The sequence below is a fragment of the Orycteropus afer genome, unplaced genomic scaffold (assembly GCF_000298275.1).
Source record: "Orycteropus afer afer isolate SDZICR_OR568_19922 unplaced genomic scaffold, OryAfe1.0 scaffold00323, whole genome shotgun sequence".
Classification (NCBI taxonomy): Eukaryota; Metazoa; Chordata; class Mammalia; order Tubulidentata; family Orycteropodidae; genus Orycteropus; species Orycteropus afer.
Window position 1 is genome coordinate 3850965 of NW_006921910.1, and position 19201 is coordinate 3870165.

General features: G+C 43.4%; 1 protein-coding gene across 1 annotated transcript in view; it reads right to left on the bottom strand.

The window, feature by feature from the left end:
* Positions 1-19201, bottom strand: part of LOC103206579 (store-operated calcium entry regulator STIMATE) — a 144213-nt gene that overhangs the window by 45209 nt on the left and 79803 nt on the right. The window lies entirely within an intron of this gene.

The window sequence follows — 19201 nt, forward strand, 5'->3', positions numbered from 1 at the left end:
CAGTCTGTGACAAGGAGGCCAAATGAGGAAGGGTCTTGGCCTTGAAATGAATCATGTAGGAAAGGAAAAGCCACAGAAGAGTTCTAAGCAGAGTCACAGACATGGTTGGACTTGTGTTTTAGAAAACTGGCTCTGTTACTTAAGTAGATGATGGACTTGGGGTTGGATAAGGCTGAGGGCGCGCATAGGTGTGGTCACAGCACAAGAGAGTGGTACTTCCAGCTACAGGATGGCTGGCAGGAGCAGGGTGCTCATGCAGCAACCTGATCAACTTTGGATGGCAAAAGACAATCAGAGTCACACCTTCAGCTCAGGCCTGCAGACAGAGCTGTCTGAATACAAGGAAACAAAATGCTTCAAAGCTTCCTTAAAACCCCAGCAGACTTTTTCTCAAGGATTCTATTTACTACAACAAACAGTGAAAATGCTGCATGTGTGAAGTCCTCCCCACCAAGTGCTGAGGAAAAAACACACTGACATAAGCCCACAGAAGACACCTGTCACCACTGGGAGCAGGCAAGACCCAACTTCTGGCAGGCTCCCAAGATGCCAAGGAGGGTGTGGGAGGAGGAGGAGGAAGAGGAAAATAGCACTAAAGTCAATAAATCCCGCTTCTTCAATAAACACAGGCAGTCCATGCTTTGCCAAGCAAGCAGTGCCTATACACAGAAATGAAAGGACAAGTCTGGTGTTTAGAGAAACACTTTGATAGAGATCAAAAAACCAGTGGAATTGTAAGGCAGTCTCTCATTTTGTTGGCAGATCACAGACCCAAAACACCAACAATGCCAAAGAACTGAGCTGAGGCCAAGAGGTTCTGCTCGTCCCAGTGGCCCTTGAAAGCAGGAGGCCTCTTTCCTGTGAGCAAGCCAAGTCTCACTGAGGAACCAGGGGCTCAGGGATGAGACAGGGAAGATACTGGACCAAGACAAAATGATCTGGATTTCAGGAAAGCCTCCACTCAGGGCCAGAGCCATATTTGGGTTCATGTGTTCTTCTGTCCCCAATCAGCATAAAATAAAAGCATCAGAACATATCCCAAGGAGAATGTCTTTGTTCTTAGGAGATAAATGCTGAAGTCTCAGAATAGCTGCAATTTACTTTCAAATGGTTTAGGAGGAAAAATTATATATGTTGTTATATATAATAATCACACTATAATACTAAACTAAATACAACCACTACTCATTTATCTACATGATTAGGTTCCAAAGACCAAGCTGTTACATGAAAATCAGCATTATGGGAAAATGGAGGATGGATGACCACATCAGATCACAGAATGGAGGATGACTACATCATTATTTAAGTGCCAGATTACATCATTACATAATTGCCAAACCACTATGAACCCTGGCCCAGCCAAGCTGACACATAACCATCAAAGCCAGCATTACTCTCATCTTACACCTTGGAGTCTTTTACTGACAGATATATGTGATATGCCAAGTAGTTGGATAGATTTTTTTTTACTACTGTAATAAATGCAAAATGTCAGATAACAAGAAAGGCAATAACTAAAGATATGTATAATAAATAATAATACATTAATATGCTATATAATATATAAATTAAGAGTAAGAGAAGCAAAAGTGGCAACACAAAACTGGTGAACATAGGTAAAGGATATTTGGACATCCATTAAACTATCATTTAGAATTTTTTTGTAGGTTTAAGATTTTCAAAATAAAAAGTTGGGGAAAAAATATATTCCAAAAGAATGAATTAATACAACCATTCAGAGGCCAATTTGGCAATATCTATCAAGTTTTAAATGCCTGTGCTCCTTTAACTTGCAATGTTACTGCCAGATATGCATTCTACAGGTATCACTGCAGACATGTGCCAAGATATAACTACAATACCATCATAATAAAAATCCAGAAAGAAATCAATGTCTGTCAGTATGGGCTTGGGTTAACTACACGACCACATACACATACAATGCAATGCCAAGCGGTTGCTAAAAAGAACAAGGTAGATCCTTGTTGATTCATATGGAAAGATCCTCAAATAACATTGTTAATAAGTTGCAAATAAAATGCTTAGCATGATTCTGTTCACATCCATTTCCAAAGGATATATATTTACCCAGCATATGCATGTATTTTTTTCCTAGCAGGATACAGAAGTAATTAACTATTAACGGGGATTACTGCCAATGAAAGGAATTATGGGCCAGGGATTGGAAGGTAGACTTTTAGTATCATTCTCAATGGTTTAAACATTCTTCCATATTCATATTACCTTTATTTCAAAAATTTTTTAAAAACCAAACCCATCTTAGAGACTTGAACTAATGCAGCAAAGTGGGACATGAAATGGGTAGTGTGACCTGCATGGGCTTTGGGACAGGGAGTGAGGCATAGTGTGTGTGTGCCCGTCTGTGCTGTGGGAGGAATCACACAGGAGCACTGCTGACAGAACTCAGAACAAGTCAGGTTCCTCTGAAGAATAGAAGTGTGGATTCCGCCTTCTTCCTCTCCCATCTCCTTTCCCCCTTCCCTAGACTATTTCAGAGTCAAAAAATCTACCCCCCCCCCCAATTACAGAAAGAATAAATATTGAGAACTGCTCTAGATCTAATTTGGTAGCGGAAAAATAATTAGAAAAATTTGTTTATCCATCTAAAACTCACTGCCATTGAGTCAATCCCAACTCCTGGCGACCCCTCCTTGGCTTTCCGAGGCAGTATCTCTACGGAAGTAGATTGCCCAACCTTCCTTCTGAGGAGTGGCTGGTGGGTTTGAACTGTCAGCCTTCTGGTTAGCACTCAAATGCTTGTTTTATTGGGAGCCTATATGACAAGTATCCCCATTCTAGATGCTCGTTATGTGGCAGCAGATGTAGCAGACAAAACCTATGCCTTCCTTACGTTCTAGTGGGGGAGGGGAGAACAAGGCAGCATATCAGATGGTGACAGATACTATCTGTGATGACCCTAAAGCAGCAAAGGGAAGAGGAGGGCAGGAAAGTGGAGTTCACAGCTGTAAACGAGGAGGGAGGTCGGGGAAGCCTTCACCAAAAGGAGACCTGAAGGCAGCCAGGGGGTAAGTCAAATGGATCTCTGTGGAAGAGGTACATGGGCAGGGGGCTAAGAACAGTGAGCGGCGAGGAGTGTAGGAAGTGAGATCAGACCTTCCAGGCCTTCTAACCAGGTGTGCATTTGGCTTTACTGTGGAAATGGGGGGTTGCTGCAGGGCTTCAAGCAGAGGCAGACAGCACACGCAAACTTTAAAGTTTAACACATTCACTCCGGCTGCTATACTAAGAGTAGCCTGAAGGGGGCAACAATGAGAGCTGAAGACCAGTTGTTGTTGTTGTTGTTGTTGTTATGTGCCATCGAGTCAGCCCTGACTCATAGCGACCCCTCCTTGGGTTTCCGAGGCAGTATCACTATGGAAGTAGGATTGCCCAACCTTCCTTCCAAGGAGTGGCTGGTGGGTTTGAACCGCCAGCCTTCTGGTTAGCAGTCAAGTGCCTTAGCCACTATGCTACCAGAGCTCCCGAAGACCAGTTAGCACTGCGCTAACCTAGGTGAAAAAAAAAAAGGTATAACTCGACTGAATAGTGGCAGCAGAGGTACTCAGAAGTGGTTAAATTCTGGCTGTATTTTCAAAGTTGAGCTGCCAGGATTTGCTAACAGAGTAGATATGGGCTGTGGAAAGACAATAGTTGAAGATGAAATTACACTTGTGCCACCCTATTTTTGTTTCAGTAGTTGGTGGTGTGGTAAATTGCAGATATGCAAGACTTTCCTGAGGGTAAGAAATGAGTTGCCTCCAAGTCCCTCATGGATAGAGAACCAAGTACCCAGTCCCAAGGAGACAAGCCAGAGCTCTGTGGGGACCTGGCAGCGGCTCCCTCAGAAGCCAAACACAGTGGCCCAGGCAGAGCTGATCTTTCTGAATTGATGTGCTTATGCAGGATGGAGGGAGCCCTGGTGATGCAGTGGTTAAGCACTTGGCTGCTAATCAAAAGGTCAGTGGCTCAAACCCACCAGCTGCTCCACAGGAAAAAGATGAGAAAGTCTGCTTCCATAAAGATTTACAGCCTTGGAAACTTTATGGGGGCAGTTCTGTTCTGTCCTATAGGATTAATATGAGTCAGAATCAACTCGACAGCAATGGATTTGGCTTTCTGCAGGATGAAGCAAGACATGAGTCAAAGTGGAACAATGCATCCTTTTAAAAACATCCACCGTATAACCCCTGAGGTAGGGCTGGCCAAGGAGGAAGTAGCAACACACACTGGATATATGTCAGGCTCCTCCAGACAAGCCACACCAGAGCTGGAATCAAAGGCTGAGTCAGGCAGTGCCTGAAAGCACTCCTAACGGGCAAAAGAGAAAGAAAAGTGGAAGATGGAGATTGACAGGAGAAAGTGGGGACCTGTCAGAGGCACTCTGCACTTAGTGGTATGAAATTCCTGGGCACAAATCCCATTCCATTCAACCTTTAGTCCACGTGTCCTGAGGCCAGGCATGGTCCCATCACCCTGCAGGGAGTAGTGGTCAAAAGCCTGAGCTTCAGAGCCAGATAGATGTAGCTTTGAATTGGTCTCTGCTTTCTAGCGTGACTTTGAGTAAGATACTTAACCTCTCTAAGCTCATTTCCTTTAGTGTTAAAAGAAAAAAAAATTACGGGGAGAGTAAGACTGCTAGGATTTCCCAGGTAGTTGTTAGGATCAAATGAGAGAAGACAGATGAAAGGAGCCAGCACAAAACAGGGGCTCAGGAAAGCAAACCTCATCCTGTGATCCTTGTCCTGGACCTTGTCTGTCCTCACCCCCTTTCTGCATCCACTACATCCAGGTCTGTCTCTAACTCTCCTCCTTCCTAGTCTAGGCCTTCCTGAAGCAGCCTCCCTCCCTCCCCACTCCTCCAGATGGCTCAGATGCCTCATGTAGCTTCTCAATCAATCCTTCTTCCTAGGACTCCTCAACCCTGCTCTCCTGCCTGGTTGTCTTCCCAACGCTCTGGTGTACTCCTCACGGGCTTGCTGCTACCTCCCCATGGTTCTGTCCTCCTTCCTCAGGGCCCCCTCCTTCCTCCTGACCCATGGGGAGAATCTCAAGACATCTATGTCAAAGGCTTGCCAGCATCCTTCCCCAGCCCTGGCCTCCCAGGGGTGTTCCACTGCACTGTGGCCTCATCTGCGGGCCTCTCAGTCAACACTGTCTCCTTGCCCAGACTGCCATTTCTGTCATAGAATGGCAGTTTCCTTGTCTCTAGGGCGACTTCTCCTCCCTCCTATTCAGCTTGCAATTTCCCCTGCTAATTACACAGCTGAAGAGCCTCTGAACGCATCCTTGTCCCTATTTCTACCACCTAACGAGTCCAGGTCCTCAGGACTGATTTCCCAACTGCCTCCAAACACACCTCCTTGCTCCCTGTCTCTCCATTTGCCTTTCCCATCCACTTATCCAGCCAGCTGGCCCTCCCACCATCTATACTGAGCACTTACTCCGTGCTGGGGATATAACAATGGACAATACAGATGCAGCCCACACCCTTTGAGAGCTTTCCATCTAATTATATTGCACACCATCTAACTTGCCTTAAACACAGCTCCCACCTTCCTCCATCTTACTCATATTTGAATTAAAACACATCTTTTGGAAGAAGTGAATATACAGTGTGTATAAAATTCAAAATACAAAATATATCCAATGAAAAAACTCCCTTCAATCTGAACTCCCAGTCCCTCCATTTCCCTTCTCAGCACCGCCCACTGTTATCTAGATCTTATGTATCCTTCCAAGATAGACATTCTAGAGAGGTACAAAGAGGTACCAATCCAACTCACTGCCATCGAGTCCATTCCAATTCATATCAACCCTATAGGACAGAAAAGAACTGCTTTATAGGGTTCCCAAGGCTGTACATCTTTATGGATGCAGATGGCCTCATCTTTCTCTGGTGGAGCGGCTGGTGGCAAAGATGTACAGGTGTCTCTTTGAGAGGGAGGAATGGTCACATACTTCCCACACTGCTCTGACCCTTGCTGCTCTCACTGAGAACTCCCCTGGAGCACTTCTCACCTATTACACATGTGGCTCTCTCCCCAGCAGAGGTATGTGTAGCTGTGCCATCTCTGATTCAACTCTACAAGCACTGCTCAAGGACTGTCCTTACCATGTGCCTGGTGTCCCTCCTGGGTGAGACTGTATCTGTAGGGCAGATCCCTAGAGATGGACTTGCTGGGTCAAAGGTTCTGTGCGCCTTATCTGTCACACTGCTCTCCATGAGGTCATACCAATTCACATTCCTACCAACACCAAATCAGTGCTCATTTTCCCACATCCTTGCCAGCAAGGAGTACATGTAGCCCCCTGGTTATGAATGAGATCTGTCCCTACATATGTCTTTAGTCAAATTTGTAGGTAAGATGGAACAGGTGTATTCAGTTCTTATTTAGCCTTACTTTAGTGCAAGAAAAGGCTTGAAGCCTTGTCAATGATTTAAAAGCGTTATGTGCAGCAAGCAAAGGTGCTTGTGACAAAGAATTTGCTGCAAGTAGGGTTTGGTTCATCGTTTCAAAATGAAGGCAAATTTACATAACATTAAAGGGCAAGTAGTTGTAAGCCGGATGTTCATAACCTGGAGACTGTCTGTATCAGCAAACCTTATCTTGCCACTTGGAGTGTTGGAAATCTCAACGTGACTGTCTCAGCAAAGTTACAGTATGAGTGAATCTGGTAGCCAGGTGCTCAGGCACCTGCAGCTCAGGCTTGTCATCATCACCCAGCACCTCAAGTGGCGCCTGCAAGGCTCCAAGCCCTGCCTGATCCCATGTGTTCCTCCTTGCAGACATGAGCCCATAGCTCCTCCCACTCTCCAGGCTCCCACCTGCCTCTGAGGACTCCAGGACACAGTGCTTACCCTTCTAGAAGTTTTGTGCTATTCGTGTCACACAACAGGAAGACAATTATGGATTGTCTAATTGTTTTGCTCTGACAAGCACATTAGTGATTGCTTATGTAACACTCTGTCATTCAGTTTTCTACACACAACACTCCGAGCTACTGAGTATGGCGTGAGTCAGCATTTAGAGGGCAGAACCGCCTCAGAACCCAGGCAGGTTGTGGTGTAGTAAATTCCTTAATATGGCTGTCCTCGCCATGGTCTTTGTGACTCCCACTAGATGGCTGAGTGGGACTATGCAAATGTAAGGTGCCTGTGGCCCACCAAGGGGATCAGATAGCTTGCTAATGATATAAACAAGGTAAATGGCACCCTTGTGGGGGTGGGCCCATGAAAATAAAGTGTATGGAACACTAACATGGGGATTGGTCAATTTTACCATTCCTCTAGGCTTGAAATGAGCCTGCCCAGAGTGAAGAAGGGAGATCTCCGTACCATCAAGAAAGAAGAGCCAAGAGTGGTGCACATTCCTTGGATATGAGATCCTTATGCTGGACCTCCTTGCCCTAGGAGATAGTGGGGGGCAAGGAGAGTAAGTGAGTGAGGTGTAACTTTGCTGAGACAGCAGAGAGATGGTGGCAACAGAACCAAAAGAGCAGCATGAGATAGGGTGGGGGGCTTCCTGGCCCACAGAGTGAGAGAGCTGAAGCACTCTTGGACAGGAAGTTTGCTGGCACAATGTGATGCCTCTCAAGGCACCTACTGGCAGAGCTAAAAGAAGTGTGTAACGCATGGCCAAGCAGGGCAGATGCTGAGGCCAGAGAGGAGCATGCCAGCAGCATGGCTGGGAAGCAGCTGTCCTGACTGCAGAAGAACTGTATCCTGATTTGTTTCTGATCCTTCATTGTAACCTGTTGCTTCCCTAATAAGCAACAGTATTGCCTGGGAGTTATGTGTGGCCACTGCAATGGATTATCAAACCCAGCAGAGTAGAGCGTGCCATGGAAAAGATGGTTGGTGTCAGAATTAGTCAAAAAAAGGTTGGAGGGTGATGGCATGTCTGACCCCTGACTCACAGGAATCAACCTTGGGCTGCTGATGTTCTGGACCCTCCTTCTCCCTTGTGAAGTTACAGCAGGTCAGAGGACGCCCCCTCCACACCCTTTTTGCACAGGTGCCACACGTACTTGCTGAATGGCAGAAGGAAGCTGGGATTATACATATGGGTGTTTCATTTTATGTTACAAGGAAGGAGACACAAGGTATGATGTTGAAAGTCAAAAAACACAGAAGATGGAAGGGAAATAATTTCTCTGTAGCTGATACAGTCCTGTTTACAAAGTGAACAAACTCTTTTAGGGGCTTTTTTAACTTCTGATAATTCACTACTACTTTGGGATTAAACCATACAAAGAGAACCATATCAGGCAATGCCTGAGAGAAAAAGTTTTGAGGATGTGGACTCCTGACTACCAGGTGAAGGGAAAGGCTTGTGGCTGGATAAGGACAGGATAAACTAGGCTTTCCTGGCTCTTCAATGACCAGCACAGCCTTGGTTACTGGGTGATGGCAGTCCCTTGTGTCCCCCTTGTTTGACAGCAATACCCAAATCAACATGACATGGTTGGCAATCAACACCTGCAATTAAAATCCACAGAGGCAATTCAACTGTGATATGAACCACATGGAATGCTTGCTTTCTTACAGTGAAAGTATAAACCTGATGCAGGAAGATAATGGGAGACTAGAGCGGTCACTGTAGCTCCTACATTTCAAAAAGAGATATAATTGAAGACACTTTGGGTCGTCCTGCCTCACAGGGTACAGGAAATCACAGCTACGGGTTTTTTTCTTGGACCATGAAATTGCCAATCTCTGTGAGAGATCATAGACCTTGGAATGTGACCAGGGTGTCCAACTCTCAGGATCAGGAAGCTTTAGAGGCCAAAAGCTCATGCTAGAAGTCTATATCCTTTTTTTGTTTATCTCTGGAGAAAATACTCCTCCCCCGCTTCCCATTACTGGTGCCAGAAAAATAAACAACCCATAGCTGTAGGGGCCTCTCCCCAGTGACACGCTGCTGACCTGGACTATATTCCCCTGATGGCTCATTTCTCAAGCTGTACCATGGGCCAGTGCCTCGTGCACCACGTGGAGGGTAATGGACTACTCACCAGGTCAAATGGTAAACAGCTCCACTCCAGCAGCAATGAAGCTGCCATCAAGACCAGTTTGGGATCAACTCAAGAACTAAGCAGTTTAGACTCTGAGTAAGGGCCAGAAGGGCCTTTGACAGCATCCCCCCTATCAGCTCCCTCAGTGTAAGGATGGGGAAACTGGGGGTGTGGGGGTGATTTGTCTAAGAACACCCAGGGACTTAGCAGTGGAGTTGGGACTGAACCCAAGGCATCTGAGCCAGGCTTCTTTCTCTAACCCACACCATCTGGACCAATGGCCTGCAGCCACACTTTGGTGGCCCTTAAGTCCCTTTCCCAATTCCTGAGTAGGTTTCTCCAATGCTCCTAAAAGGACAGAAACTGCTTGTGTATGTGTATGTGGAGGACATCCACCCTCACTGAGGGAACCAGCAAATCAAAAAAAAATCCAAAAGTATTCCTGCACTTTCCAAAAGTATAAATAAACGATCATCCCAAGAGCTAAGCCTCATTCCAAACCTCCCTAATGCCCTCTGGTGGTGGTAAAAAAACAGAAGTATTGTTTCATTTACCAGTTTCAGTTGAGTTGATTCTGACTCACGGTGACCTCCTATGTGTCAAAGTAGAACCATGCTCCACAGAGTTTTCAACGGCTGATTTTTGAGAAGGTAGATCACAAGGCTTCTCTACTGAAGGCACCCCTGGCTGGGCTTGAACCACCACCTTTTGGTTAGGAGCTGAGCATATTAACTGTCTGCACCACACAGGACTCTTCAGGGAGCTCTGGTGGCATAGTGCCTAAGACATTTGACTGCTAACCAGAAGGCTGGTGGTTCAAACCCACCAGCTGCTTCTCAGAAGTAAGGCTGGGGAATCTACTTCTGTAGAAATCCTGCCTCCGAAATCCAAGGAGGGGTTGCTATGAGTCAAAATCGACTCAAAAGCAGTGAGTTTGGTTTTTTGGTTTTTAGGACTCTTCAGTTTCTTTACTGCAGGGCAAAATTCCCAGGAAGTCAGTGTGGTAGACGAGTGGTTGCTTCTGCAATATCCACTTTCCCCTTCTTCCTTATAGGGGACGTTTTCTTACATGTTCTCTACTAAGCAACACATCCAGCTTTAAAGACTCCACTTCCCAGCCTCCCTTGCAGCTGAGCATGGCCATGTGGCTAAGTTCTAGCCTATAAAAGAAACTGAAGTTGGGCCACTTTTCACAGAGAACTGAAGGCTTGAGATCTAGAGCCAGCTTTATCATAAATTTTATTATTTTGTGCAAATCACTTGACTCTTGTAAGTTTCCTCAAGTGTCTACTTAATAGGGTCAACCTGGGGAGAAAAGTAGGTTTTTGCCACTCCCATCACCATTATCACCATTTATCAGGTACTAATTACTAGTCATCTGTCAGTTTGTCCTACTGTGGTAGCTTGCATGTTGCTGTGATGCTGGAAGCTCTGCTGCCAGTATTTCAAACACCAGCAGGATCAGCCATGGTGGACAGATTTCAGTGGAGCTTCCAGACTAAGACAGACTAGGAAGAAGGATGGGGCCATCCACTTCTGAAGGAAAAAAAAAAAAAAAACTGGCCACTGAAAACCTTTTGAATAGTAGGAAAGCACTGTCTGATACAATGCTGGAAGATGAGCCCATCAGGTTGGAAGGCATTCAAAATACAACTGGGGAAGAGCTGCCTCCTCAAAGTAGGCATCAATCTTAATGATGTGGATGGAGCAAAGCTTTCAGGACCTTCATTTGCTGATGTGGCATGATTCAAAATGAGAACAAACAGCTGCAAATATCCATCAATAATCAGAATGTGGAATGTGCACAGTATGAATCTAGAAAAATTAGAAGTTATCAAAAATGAAATGCATAAAGATGGATGTCCTAGGCACTAGTGAGCTGAAATGGATTGGTACTGGTGATTTTGAATCAGATAATCATATGGTCTACTATGCTAGGAATGAGAAAATGAAGAGGTATGGTGTTGTATCCATGATCAAAAGGGACATTTCAAGATCTATCCTGCAATACAATGCTGTCAGTGATAGGATAATATCCATATGTCTACAAGAAAGACCAGTTGATACAACTATCATTCAAATTTATGCACCAATCACTAAAGCCAAAGATGAAGAAAACGAAGATTTTTACCAACTTCTGTAGTCTGAAATTGATCAAACATGCAATCAAGATGTACTGATAATTGCTGGTGATTAGAACATGAAAGCTGGAAACAAAGAAGCAGCATCAGTAGTTGGGAAATATGGCCCTGGTGATAAAAATGACACCGGTGATTGTATGACAGAATTACGTACAACCAGTGACTTATTCCTTGAAAATACCATTTTTAAACAACATAAACATATATGTGGACCTTACCAGATGGAATACACAGAAATCAAATCGACTACATCTATGAAAAGAGGCAAAGGAGAAACTCAATATCATCAGTCAGAGTAAGGCCAGGGGCAAACTGGGAAACAGACCATCAATTACTTACATGTAAGTTTAAGCTGAAGCTGAAGAAAACTAAAACAAGCCCATGAGTATCAAAACATGACCTTGAGTATATCCCACCTGAATTTAGAGACCATCTGAAAAACAGATTTGATGCACTGAACACCAGCAACTAAAGACCAGATGAGTTGTGAGATGACATCCAAGGGCATCATACATGAAGAAAGCAAAAGGTCATTAAAAAGGCAAGAAAGGAAGAGAAGAACAAATTGCATGTCCGAAGAGACTCTGAAACTTGCTCTTGAATGGACAGTAACTAAGGTGAGTGGAAGAAATGATGAAGTAAAAGAGATGAACAGAAAATCCAAAAGGGAAGCTTGAGAAAACAAAGGATTATAATGACATGTACAAAGATCTGGAGTTAGAAAATCAAAGGAGAAAAATATGGTACACATTTCTCAAGCTGAAAGAACTGAAGAAAAAAACTCAAGCCTCGGGTTGTAATACTGAATAATTCTATGCGCTAAAATACTGAATGATGCTGGAAGCATCAAAGGAAGATGGAAGGAATACACAGTCACTCTACTAAAGAGAATTGGTTGACGTTCAACCATTTCAGGAGGTAGTTAGCATATGATCAAGAACTGATAGTACTGAAGGAAGAAGTACAGGCTGCAATGAAGGAATTGGCATTAAAACAAACAAACAAACAAACAAACCCCAAAAAACAAGATTCCAGGTATTGACAGAATACCCATTGAGATGTTTCAACACAAGGATACAGTGCTGGCAGCACTTAATCATTTATGTCAAGAAATCTGGAAGACAACTACCTGGTCAATGGACTGGAAGAGATCCTTATCTCTGCCCATTCCAAAGAAAGATGACCCAAAAGAATGCAGAAATTATCAAACCATATCATTAATATTACACTCAAATAGTATTTTGCTGAAGATAATTAAAAAACGGTTGCAGCAATACATTGATACAGAACCACCAAAAATTCAAGCCGGATTCAGAAGAGGATGTGGAATAAGGGCTATTATTGCTGATACCAGATGGATCCTGGCTAAAAGCAGAGAATACCAGAAAGATATTTACCTGTCTTTCATTGACTATGTAAAGGATTTTGACTGTGTAAATCGTAACAAGTTATGAATAACATTGCAAAGAATGGGAATTGCAGACACTTAACTGTGCTCATGAGGAGCTCTGGAAGCATAGTGTCTAAGGCACCTGATTGCTAACCAGAAAGCTGGCGGTTCAAACCCACCAGCAACTCCTTGGAAAGAAGGTTGGGCAACCTACTTCCGTAGTGATACTGCCTCGGAAACCCAAGGAGGGGTCGCTATGAGTTGGGTCTGACTCAACGGTACATAACAACAACAACAATTGTGTTAATGACGAACCTATGCACACACTAAGAGGCTGTTGTTCAAACAGAACCAGGGGATACTACATGGTTTCAAGTCAGGAAGGGTATGCGTCAGGATTGTATCCTTTCACCATACTTATTCACCATACTTATTCAATCTGTATGCAGAGCAAATAATCTGAGAAGCTGTATACTACATGAAGAACAATGTCCCATCTGGATTGAGGGAAGTCTAACTAACAACCTGCAACAGGCAGATGATACAACCCTGCTTGCTGAAAGTGAAGAGGACTTGAAGCACCATTACATATGAGCATCAAAGATTACATACAGCCTTCAGGATGGATTACACCTCAGCATAAAGGAAACAAAACTCTTCACAACTGCACCGATATGCAACATCATGATAAATGAAGAAGGTTGCCAAGCATTTCATTTCACCATGAAACAGATCTACACTCAATGCCCAGGGAATCAGCAGTCAAGAAATCAAATGATGTCTCGCTTTGGGTAAAAACAAATGATGTATTGCTTTTGGGCAAAAGACCTCTTGAAAGTGTTAAAGAGCAAAGATGTCACTTAGAAGACTAAGATGTACCTGACCTAAGCCAGGTACTTTCAGTTGCCTCATAGGCATGTGAAAAGTAGACAATGAATAAGGAAAACTGAAGAATTGATGCCTTTGAATTACGGTGTTGGCGAAGAATACTGAACATATGATGGGCTACCAGAAGAAGGAACGATCTGTTTTGGAAGAAGTATACCCAGAATACCCTTTAGAAGTGAGGATGGCGAGGCTTCGTCTCTCATACTTTGGTTGTGTTATCAGGAGGGACCAATCCCTAGAGAAGGATGTCATGCTTGGTGAAGTGGAGGGTCACTGAAAAAGGGGAAGACCTTCAGTGAGATAAAGTGCCACAGTGGGTATAACAAGGTCTCAAGAACAGCAACGACTGTGGGGATGGCCTAAGACCAGGCAACATTTTATTCTGTTGTATATAGGATCATTATGAGTTGGAACTGACTTGATGGCACCTAACAAGAAGAACAATAACAACAACATACAATACCAATTATTTGTCTGTCTCTCTCACTAGTCAATTAATTGTGAACGCAGACAGGGGCCATCTAACTGACATTTATACCCTCAACACCCAGGTCAGTACCTGGAATGAAGCAGGCACTGAGCTACTAAGCTGAACAAGCAAAACAGAGCACACTGGAGCTCTATCACAAGTCAAAAGACGCAGGAAACAGTGCTGAAGAATATGAGCTCTGGGTTCAAAACCTGCTTCTGCACTTACTGTGGGATCAGGGAAAGTTGTTTAATGTCCCTAGGCTTCGATCTGCCACTCTGTAGAATTAATAGTAATAGTAATAGTACCCACCTCACAGGAGCATTAATAAAGCAATAGACACAAAGTACTTAAAACTGTGCTTTGCCAGGGAGATAGCTCAGAGGGCAGCAATGCATGGGAAAGAAGGACCCAGGGAAAAGATAGCCACAGGGAAGAAGTAGAAAGAGGGCTGTTAGAGTGTAGAGACTGCAGTCAATGTCATGAAATAAAATGTGTATGAACTGTTATAGGGAAAATGAATTTGCTCTGTAAGTTTTCACCCAAATCACAATACAAAATTTAAAAAAGGAAAACAAAATGAAACTATGCTTTGCACTTAGCAAACACTGCATACACTTTAGCAAGAAGTTGTTGTTAGGTGCTGATCATCAAGTTGGCTTCAACTCACAGCAATCCTATGTATAATACAACAGAACACTTCCTGGTCCTGTGCCATCCTCATGATCTGTGCTATGTTTGAGCCCATCACTGCAGCCACTGTATCAATCCATCTTGTTGAGAGTCTTCCTCTTTTTCTCTGACTCTTCACTTTACCAAGCATGTTATCTTTCACCAGGGAATGGTCCCTCCTGATAACATGACCGAAGTATGAGAGACGAAATCCTGCTATCCTTGCTTCTAAGGAGCATTCTGGCTGTACTTCTTCTAAGACATATTTGTTCGTTCTTCTGGTAGTCCATCGTATATTCAATATTCTTCATCAACATCTTAATTAAAGGCCTCCATTCTTCTTTGACCTTCCTTATTCCTTGTCCAGCAAGAAGTAGCAGTGCTATCCCCACTAAAGAGGAAGAGTAAATCCTCAAGCACAAAGGGCAGCTGCAGAAGGCAAGAAAGCACAACTCAGATTAAATCTGTGGATCCAGGGCCTCCCTAAACATCTTTCTTTATTCTTTTAAATCGTAAATCATTGTAAGAAGCTTGGAATTGAGAAAAAAAAAAAAGTTATCTAAAATGTTACCATCTTAGTACTTAACACCTTTGACACTTTTCCCAAATGCATATTTGGTTTTATATCTCTGTAGTCCTGGTGACAAACCTCCTTCTGGCCTGGACTTCACATCTGAGAACAGACCAAAATTTTATCAAGCCATAGTCTCTGTTTCTTGGGCCATCAGCCTCTGTCAGCCCCTGGAGGAACTCTCCAGAGGCTGGAGTTCTGAAAGGTGTGCCTATCAGGGTGGTGACAGGAACAAACTGGGCCACCGCTAAATGGAAAGGCATCAGAAAGTCTTAAGTTTTAGGCTTCCCACTCCCTGCCCAAAACAAGGGCACTAGCTACTTACTGTGTCAAGAAGACACACACATAGCAGACCACTGAGCAAATGATGGTAGCTCTGTGGGGAGCAAGAGTGGCAAGGCAGGAGCAGCCAAAGGGTAGGCATGTCTCCTCCTGCCGTGCTCACAGCAGGGCCAGGTACACGAAGAGCTCAGGAGACAGTCAAGAACTGCCAGGAAAAAGGGCTCAAGATGAAGTGCCAAAAGGCTCCAAAGACTATCAGATGTGGAGGGCCGGTTTCTTTCTTTTTATACATATGTTTTTGTTGTTGTTGAAAATATACACAGTAAAACATACACCAATTCAACAATTTTTACAGGTAGAATTCAGTGACACTGATTACATTCTTTGAATTGTATAACCATTCTCATTGTCCTTTTCTGAGTTGTTCCTCTCTGATTAGTATAAATTCATTGCCCAAGTTTCCTATCTAATCTTCTGAGTTGCTGTTGTCAGTATGATCCCATACAGATAGATCTTAAAAAGCACAATTCTCAAGACCAACAATTTTTACTAGCTAAGCTAAAGTTTATTTGGTTTTAAGAAGATTTCAGGGGATATTTTTGGTTTAAGGTTCAAAAATTATCTCTGGGCAATAGTTTCAGAGATTCATCCAGCCATCATGGCTCTATAAATCTGGATTCCATGAGAATTCTAAAGTCTATTCTGCATTAGTTCTACCTGTTGATAAATATTCATCTATATACTCTTTAGGAGCTCTGGTAGTGTAGTGCCTAAGGCACTTGACTGCTAACCAGAAGGCTGGCGGTTCAAATCCACCAGCCACTCCTTGGAAAGAAGGTTTGGCAATCTACTTCCGTGGTGATACTGCCTCGGAAACTCAAGGAGGAGCCACTATGAGTCGGGTCTGACTCGATGACACATAACAACAACAACATATGTTCTTTGATCAAAACGTTCAGTAATGTCAGCTAGTGCCAAAGGGGCAAGGAGGCTGCATCTTCTGACCTCCTCTAACCCCACAAGAGGAAGATAGAACCACCATCAGAAGCCCAAGGCTTATTCCTGTGAGGCCAGACATGCCACCTCCCTCCAGCCCTTTTACCAACCCTGACACCAACTGTTCCTCCTGCAGCATGCACTACCTCTCTGCTGGGTTCAATAATACGCTGCAGTGATCACCCAGAACTCACAAATTATGGGGCTTATCAGGGAAGCAATAGGTTACAATTCAAGTTCAGAAGTGCAGTCTCTCACAGCCGGCCATCTTACTTAACAGCTGGCAATGTCACTCAACAATGTGTGTCTCATGTCTCTCACTCAGGAGCATGTGTTTCTTGCATCTCTCTCAGCAGCCTGTCTCTCAGCCAGTACATGTCTCTCACGTCTCTCTCTCAGCAAGTGCATGTCTCTTGGAAGCGTGTTTCTCTCAGCAGCATGTCTTTCTCAGCCAGCAGTCAGAGAGACTCCTTCTATCTCGAGGAGGGCTCCTTTTGAGCCTGGCAGAGTGGCCAAACTAACCAATCCCAACATCAGAATTCTATACACCTGAGAGAGAGAGAAATTCCCAGAAGATTGCTTTTTGCCACTCTCAACAGAAATACCCCAGGTAGATAACTAATAATCAGGAGCTACTCAGTTGTTCATGGCAAGTTCCACCATGGTGTTTACAAAAACTTAATGGCTAGAAAAGCCATACCAGGTAATTTACTACACTGCAGCTGGGGACCATCCAGTTCTTCTGGTGTCATGGCACAGGAGGCAGTTATTCGTGGAGGCAATTAGCCACACAGCATTTCCTCCTCTTTATTCCTGACTCTCCTTCTCCCTTTGTTGCTCCAGGCAAACAGAAACCAATTGTTGTACTTTGAATAGTGCCTTGCAAGCTTTTAAGATCCCAGACACTATGCAATGAACCAGGAGATAAAGCAGAAGCATTAAATGTGTTATTCCAAAAACCAAACTTAGGTCAATTAATTAAGATGTCCCATGAAACCACCACCTTAAACCTCTAAACCAAGGAATCAAATTCTGTGAGGTGTTTGGATGGGCATAAGCAGTCTCAGCAGCTACCCTTTTATGTTGCTGTATATATATATCACACAACTCTTGCCAATTCATCTTTTTATAGGTGTATAACTTACTGTCAGTAATTACATTAATCGATGGGCAACACTACTCTTAATCAACACGATTCTTCTATCGCTGTAAATCGAAACTCAATATTCCATAAGCAATAACCTCCCTCTGCCCCTCCTTCCTACCCCTGATAACCACTATAAACTTCGGTCTCTGTACATTGGCCTTTTCTTGTCTTTTTATGTAAGTGAGGTCATTCAGTATTTGTCCTTTTGTGATTGACTTATTACATTACTCAGCATAATGTCTTCAAGCTCCATCTAAACTGTAGCATATATCAAGACTTCATTTCTTTTACTGGCTGAGTAGTATTCCATTGTAGGTATGTATCACATTTTGTTTATCTATTCATCTGTTTATGGGCATTTAGGCTGTTTCCACCTTTTGGTTATTGTAAATTGTGCTGCAATGAACACTGGTATACAAGTCTCTGTTGGAGTCTCTGCTTTTAAGTCCCTTGGGCATATTCCTAGCAATGGACTTGCTGGTTCATATGGGAGTTCTATTTTTAGTTTTTTGAGGAACCACCACAATGTTTTCCACAATGGTGACACCATTTTGCATCCCCATCAACAATCAATAGGGTTCCAATTTCCCTACATCCTCACTACCATTTGTTTTTTTTCCTTTTTCTCTTTTTCAATCATCTTAACAATCCTAGTGGGAGTGAAATGATATCCGTCAAGGTTGTGTGTCAACTTGGCTAAGTGCTTTAAACAGCTGTGATGCAATCACCTTCATGATGAGATGTCCCATGAGCATCTACTCAGCTGAAAGGCGGTTTCCTCAGAGGTGTGGCCTGTTTCTGATGTATGTTTAGACATCCTGGGAATATTCTCTTTTTGCTAGATCTGGATCTCACATCTAGTTTATCATCATCTCCGGTTCTTGGAGCTAATCACTGGCCTGCTGTATTGCCTGCTAATCTTGGGATGGTTGCCTTGGCAGCCAGTGAGTCAACAGTCTGCCATTTTACCTGCTGTTCTTGGATTCACAATCTTCCAAAGCCAGAAGTCTGCTATACTGCCTGCCGATCTTGGGTTTGTCAGCCCCTGCAACTGCATGAGTCAGGAAAAGCCTCTAGATCGATGTTTGACTCATGAACTTGGGACTTGCCAGCCTCTACAACTATGTGAGCCATTTCCCTGGGACAAATTCCCTGCCCCCTTCCCCCACCATATATAAGCTTCACTGTTTTTGCTTCTCTGGAGAACCCAGTCTAAGACAATTCTCATCGTGGTTTGGATTTGCATCTTTCTGAGGACTAATTGGTGGCCATATGCCACATGTTGGTGAAATGTCTATTCAAATCCTTTGCCCATATTATGATTGAGCTTTTTGTTGTTAAGCTGTCAGTGTTTCATATATATATATGTTATTATATTGGATATATGGTTTCGGAAGATATTATCTCAGTTAGTAGCTTGTCTTTTCACTTTTTCTGTAAAAGTCTTTTGATGAACAGAAGTTTTTAATTTTCACGAGATCACATTTATTTTGTCTTCTGCTGTTTGTGCTTTTATTATTATTATTATTATTATTTTTATTAGGATTTGGGTGAAGATTTACAGAGTAAATTCACTTTTCATACAGCAGTTCACATATACTTTGTC